General features: G+C 45.2%; 1 long non-coding RNA gene across 4 annotated transcripts; it reads left to right on the top strand.

The window, feature by feature from the left end:
* The first annotated feature begins 2,760 nt into the window (after nt 1-2,760).
* LOC127314886 (uncharacterized) lies at nt 2,761-5,914 on the top strand. 4 transcript variants are annotated; one of them, XR_011748666.1, is made up of 5 exons: nt 2,761-3,773; nt 3,858-4,630; nt 4,705-4,896; nt 4,985-5,445; nt 5,612-5,914. It is a non-coding gene; the product is annotated as an uncharacterized lncRNA (long non-coding RNA). The 4 variants fall into 4 exon arrangements; XR_011748665.1 differs by lacking the exon at nt 5,612-5,914 and having other exon boundaries at nt 2,761-3,069; nt 3,365-3,773; nt 4,985-5,573; XR_011748663.1 differs by lacking the exon at nt 5,612-5,914 and having other exon boundaries at nt 4,985-5,573.
* The last annotated feature ends 329 nt before the right edge of the window (nt 5,915-6,243 follow it).

Genomic DNA, 6,243 nt, shown 5'->3' on the forward strand with positions numbered 1-6,243 from the left:
GGGAAGTGACCTCTGACACTGGCGCGTCAGTCACAGTGCGCATGTCTCTGACAGGCACGGGACCCGAGATATTCTCGACTTCGCCGAGGAGGTGTTTAATGACTAAGATGCCGGAGGATAAGATACCGGAAAATGCCTTGCAAGAGGGAAGACGTGAGTCCGGGCAAAGATGCCGGATCTAAGATAAGTGCCGGATGGATTAAACCGGTATCTAAAGACGTGAGAACCTGGCATGGTCTGTTGGATAGAATCCGCCAGACTATACCAGCTTCGGGGACTAATGTTGGGGGGATCACCCCCGGTATGCCAAAGGCATGCCAAACCGGATGGTTTAGGCCATCAAGATACCGGTTTAATGTTTATACCGGAGCACGAAGATAAGAGTTTGGCTAAGTAAAGCTAAGCCGGTATCCCCAAGAGGGGTATGCCAGAACCGGGTAAAGAAGATACCGGGATACCGGAAAGAAGAGCAAGTCGGCAGGACTGGTCAAAGATCCTCTCTGGAGCTAGAAGACAAAGATGAGCTAAGCAAAGTAGCTTTAAACGAAGGGCTGACGATAAAGAGGAGGATGACGAAGAAAGAAGCCGGAGGGCGTCGGCCTCCCTGATTAAAGAAGACCCCGGTGTCATCTATGATTAAAGTAACTTTGTAAAGTAGTTTGTCTAGTCAAAGATGCCATTAGGGTTTTTTGCCCTGTAAGCCACCCTCTCCCCTATATAAGGAGAGGGGGCAGCCCCCTTCACGGGCGACGAACACATGTACTGAGAAACTTGTAACCTGTGGAGATCAGTAAAGAAGATGATCTAGAGCGAGTTCTTCCTTGTGTCTTTCTTCTTCAACCTCTAGCCTTGGCTAGGTTCTTGAGGAAACCATCCGGAAGTTCATCCCATTTAATCACAAACCCTCCCCCGAATCCTCTAGCGTCCATTCGGCCCCAACTTAAGCCATCCTATGGCATCTGTTTGTTCACCACGACGACAATTATATTTTGTATCTAGTCCATCCCAAGCTACGCCATTAAATACCATCTATGAGTTGTTTGTTACGAGTTTTAAGTCTCTCCACATGTTGGTTAGCATTTCATGCACAACAAAGTTCAGATTATAATTCCTATATGGCTCATTACTAGCTATGATAATAAAATAATGCTATTATTTAGTTTATGGCTAATTTAAGTAATTGAGCATGTTGATTTGTATTCTCTACTCTATAGTTGTTGCCATTATAATTTATAGTTAGCTCATTCTTTGTTACAAAAGTAAGTGTCTACTATTATGTAGTAGTTTATGGTAGTTTGGAAGTAACTGAACATGTTAGTCTGCTTTCGTTGTACTAGAAAGGATAACATTATTACTTTTATATGTTTCGTCGTAAGCTAGGCTAGTAACTGCTGCTCCGATTCAAGTAGACTCGGGTCGAATATCCAGATCATGACTTCCTTCTTTATAAATGAACCCGAATATTCGAGTAGCGTTTTTTGCCTTGGGGATTTTGGTAAATGAGTCTGGGGCTTCTGATGGATCAGGAACCAGTTAAATGCTTTTGGACAAAAATCACATAAACCTACTTAAAACTCAAGTCTCGTACTCTAATTTGGTATACTGGAGTAATTCAGTTTGGGCCACTGAGGTCTTATCGAATTCTGAATTCCAGCTTAATGTTTTAAGGGGACCTAACGCGTCCGTCGAGATTTTTCATCATATTGTCGATATGGATATTCTTCTAGCAGAGCGCATTCTTGTGCGAGTGCTAGGCCTCACATGGTGGATCTTGGGATCTTACCTTCATGTTCTTTGCGAACACAAAATTCAGATATTTTATCGCGGCGGACGCGGTCTGAAAATATAAGTTTTATATCGATTGCCTTGTTTGGCTGCTGCATTTGCCGAAGAAGTCGGGTTGTCTTTTTACCCAAATTTCAATTCTTCAGGTGTGCCTTGAACGCTCAAGACGGGAGTAATTGATAAGTCTATGATTCTAGACTTTATCCGCGATCATGGACTCGAAATTTTCCACAATCCTTTTGTGTACATCTTCATTTCCTTTTGGTGTGCGACCAATGTTCCCAATGGGAGTTGCCTTCGAGGCTGTGTTTGGGTACTTGAAGTCAAGGATAGGATCCAAAAAATCTGTATACACTCGAATATCCCTGCAACTCGAATAATTAGTAACTAGAAATACTTACATTAAACGTTTACCTTTTTAAAGAAAAATTAACCATTTCTAACGGGTGCGCGACCAACGCTCCCGATAAGAGTAGCCCGCCAGACTATGGTTGGGTGGTTGCATCTGATCGTAGGCTCCAGTTTCTTTATAATTCATCTACTCCATCCCTGAATTTGTCGGGTTCAACTCTACTTTCATCGAGTTCAATGGTTATGCATCCGAAGAATCTTTCTTCCACCACCCATGACGCCAATGATCACAATGGTGACATGTCGCAGTTGTTCTGACAAGGTTGATTTTACATGTCAGATGTGGGCCAGCAGCAGAGTGCGACGGACATGCAACGTCGCTCACGATAAGATATTTGACCGCACGACCGCATGGGAACCGAGGAGACCGGTGGTGCGGCATGCGATAATTTCTTTAAATCTCGCGTCATGCAGTAAATGGGCAGGGTGGTTTGCCTACTGCTCGCCACGTGGTCACAGTAGATGAATGTCACGGGAATAAGCTCGCTGCACCAGACGGTTCTCGTTTGGCGATGCGTAGGATAAAAGCAGGACCGCGATACTTTTTCATTCTCCTGTGCCGCCACCAAGTTATTCTTCTTCCACTGCATCTCCTCTCCGATCCAGAGCTCCAAGTTCTTGCTCCTTTTGCTCTTCTTCTTCCTCCCTCGCCTGTGACCAAGCTCTTCTTCCATCCCTATGGGCAAGAAAGCAAAGGCCATGCGCACTGCTGGTGAAGCCGCCGGAAAGAAGGCGCAGGTGTCTGCATGGGGCAGATCCAAGTGCACCAAAAGCGATTTAAACAAGCTTCATAAGTACGGGCTTCTCTCCGCCAAGATGGAGGCCAAGCTCACCGGCGACAAAGTGGAATCTTGCCTCGACGAAGGCTGGCGGGTAATGTTCTTCCACTTCATGCTTCATGGTATTTCCCTTTCTGCCCACGAGTTTCTTCGCGGTCTTCTACTTGTCTATGGCGTGCAGCTGCACAGCTCACGCCTAATTCCATTGTCCATATCGCCTGCTTTATCACCTGCGGGCTTTATAGAGGCGATTGTTTTCGGTTTGCTGAAACTCATCGAGTACTGCCATCCATAATGTTGGCGGGGCGATTATTTGTGTTCGCCCCTGTTTCGATTTCAATATGGCCGAATACATCCAAAACTGGTGCTACAAATGGTTTTATTTCAAGGACGAGAAGATCGAGCCACATGAATTTGGATTGGCTCCTTTTGATGCATCCAGAAAGGTCAAAAAGCTGAAGTCATGGGATCAAGCCTTACTGATGCTGAAATGAAAGAGACACACCCTTTGGTGGACCAAATGCATTCCCTTCAATCCACCAAGGGAAAAGAGTTGTCGGATCTGCAATTCATGGCTCTCTTTCTTCGACTTCAAGTTCAACCTCTTCAAGCTTGATCCTCTTCCATGTGGAATTTCTCTGGACCCAAGGATCCAACGAGGGTCTCTGAAGATCTGACTAGTGCAGAGCTCGAGAAAAATGTTCGCCAGTTCGCCAGTTAACCAAGCTCACCATCGAAGACACCATCCCTTCTTCTTGTCGATTTGCTCCTTTCGACAAAGAAAATCCTCCTCACTCTGTAAGTTTCAATTCGCTTCAAATTTTGCTTCGTCTAACTTTTCATTTTTCCTCCTTATCACTGCTAAAATGTTGTTGTATGCAGGACCATGTTTTCCTCACCTGCCTGCCTCCATTTCCGGAGGAAGGCAAAGTATCCCATGCTTCCGTGGAGACTGAGGGTGACACACCCAAAGGTTCTGTGGAGGAAGAAATCGATGGGACGAACGCGGATGCTGGATCCGAATCTTCCCGTTCGGCGACTTCACTTTCCTCTTCCCATTCAAAGGACAAAAAGTCCGCGGGGAAGAGGAAGCGATCCGACGATGATGATGAAGACTCAAGCTCTTCGAACACTCCCAAGCCAAAGCTTGCAACGCCAACAATTTCAGCCGTTCCTTCTTCTTCGCATGCACCCATGAATCTGTTCGACTTGACTGATATCCTCAGCTCCTAAATATTTTGCTTGCCGAAGTCAAATTTTATCACATGTGCTTTTTTTGTTTCACTTATAATTATCCCCATAGGGATGAAGGGGAGACCCTAAAAGATCCATCTGATGATTCCAGCACGTCTTTGTCCGCTTTTGTCAAAGCACCCACTAAGATTGTGATTCCTCAAGAAGAGATCGTGGAATCACCAAAGTCGACGCCTGTTGCTGAGAGACCCCGAGTGCATCCGAAGAAGAAGCTCCGGAAGGACAATGCCAACAAAGGCATTGAAATCATTGAGAATCCGCCCGCTCCTTCTCTGGACGATGTAATTTTTGCTGACTTTTCCTACTTGTCAAAATTTCATGAGTCTGTGGGCGAGTGCGCGAGTACATGGACATGGCCACCTGATGTGTTGGGTTTTGAGATGAATCTGCCAACCTGAAAGGTAATTGTCCTGGAACTTAGCTCATCTATCCCGTCATATTTATTATGTTGCTTAACTAGAATAATTCTTTGCAGCCTCCCTGAAGAAAACTCACAAACATGCAGATGACCTGGAGGCCAAGCTCAAAATTGCATAGGGGGCACTCGAGGAGGCTCGTGCCAAGATCACCACCGAGGAAGGAAAGCTGGAAGAGGTGAAGTCCCACATGGCATCTTACGAAGCGTACATATGCTGAAGACTTGACACTCTCAACACCTCCTTCGTCAGTAAGTTTAAGCCTGCACAAATTGCTATTTCACTCGAATTTTTTCGCCTTGTTCTTTCTCCTTAACTTTCCTATTTGATGTGTTGTAGCAGAAAAAGTGGGGGACTCGTATGAGATGCTCGATGATCATCTACAAGATCCTCTCCTGGAGACCAACATCGCGCGGGTTCGCAATGCATTGGTTCGAGCACACTGAGCCTTCAAGTGGCTATTTGGGAACTTCTTCAAGCAGGAAGAAACCAAAAATCTCCTCGCCCTCACAGATGTCTTCAACGCTCCGCAAGATCCAGCTCTTGACTACCGTCGGGCAGCCACAAAGTCCGGAGTGGAAGTTGCAATGGCTATGGTGATGGCACATGAAGTCGTCGACTGGGATATGGTTAGCTCATCCTTGCCCAGTGATGCTGCTGGCGAGCCGAAGCCCTTGGTGTCTTTCTTGAAGAAGTCAAAATCATTCTCCAAGCAAGTGATTCCCCTGGTGCATCCGACGAGCGCTCCACCCAAGGATTCTTCAGGCGCGGCTCCATCTTCTAGCACTACTCCTCTCGAGGTGCAGTAGCTATGCCTCTTGTTTGCTTTTTAGGATTTTCCTTCTCGTTTTGTAATGAACCTGCCATGTATTGTCAAGACGCCTTTCCCTTTTGTGTAATATATGAAATATTGATGCATGTTTCCTTATTGTTCCTTAAATATTGCTTCATATCGATTCTTTTCAGACCAATCTTGCTAAGTCCCTTATCCTGATTTCAATTGAAAATCCCTTGAATCAAGAAGCACCATACCAAGAGCCCAACTCACCCAGAACTTCTGATGCCGAAGAACATCGCATTAAACCTTCTTTGTATGCCAAGCAAGCTGTCCATATCAAAGAATTACAAGCTGAACTTTCAGCGGCAAACGACTTTGTTACTGATGCTTTGTCGAAGTTCAGGCAAGTAGAACATCGGGAAAATTATTTGCTTGATCGTATTGACGGGGCGAGCAATGATATGCAATGTATTTGAGGCCCGAACCACTACCTTTCTTTGCATAAAAATGTTGAATACCAATTATATAATTTCTTACCAGGCATTCAATTCAATTCAATTCCATAGTTGAAGATGAACGTGTCAAAGCTCGAATGAATACACTTGAAGCTGCCAAGGTTCTAGTTGTGCCGGCGAACCCCTGCCTTAAAGCTTCGGCTTGCTTCGCGCTGACTTTTTCGATAAAGGGAATATATTAATATCATAAGATACCAATTACACCCAGCCTCTGCAACAACGCAACAGCAGTACGGATGCACACAGCTAAAAAAAAGAAAAAGAAAACTAAGAAACAAAAGTCCCGCTACAACATTCTAGGCCTA

Source organism: Lolium perenne, chromosome 7 (genome assembly GCF_019359855.2).
Source record: "Lolium perenne isolate Kyuss_39 chromosome 7, Kyuss_2.0, whole genome shotgun sequence".
In the NCBI taxonomy this organism is placed as follows: Eukaryota; Viridiplantae; Streptophyta; class Magnoliopsida; order Poales; family Poaceae; genus Lolium; species Lolium perenne.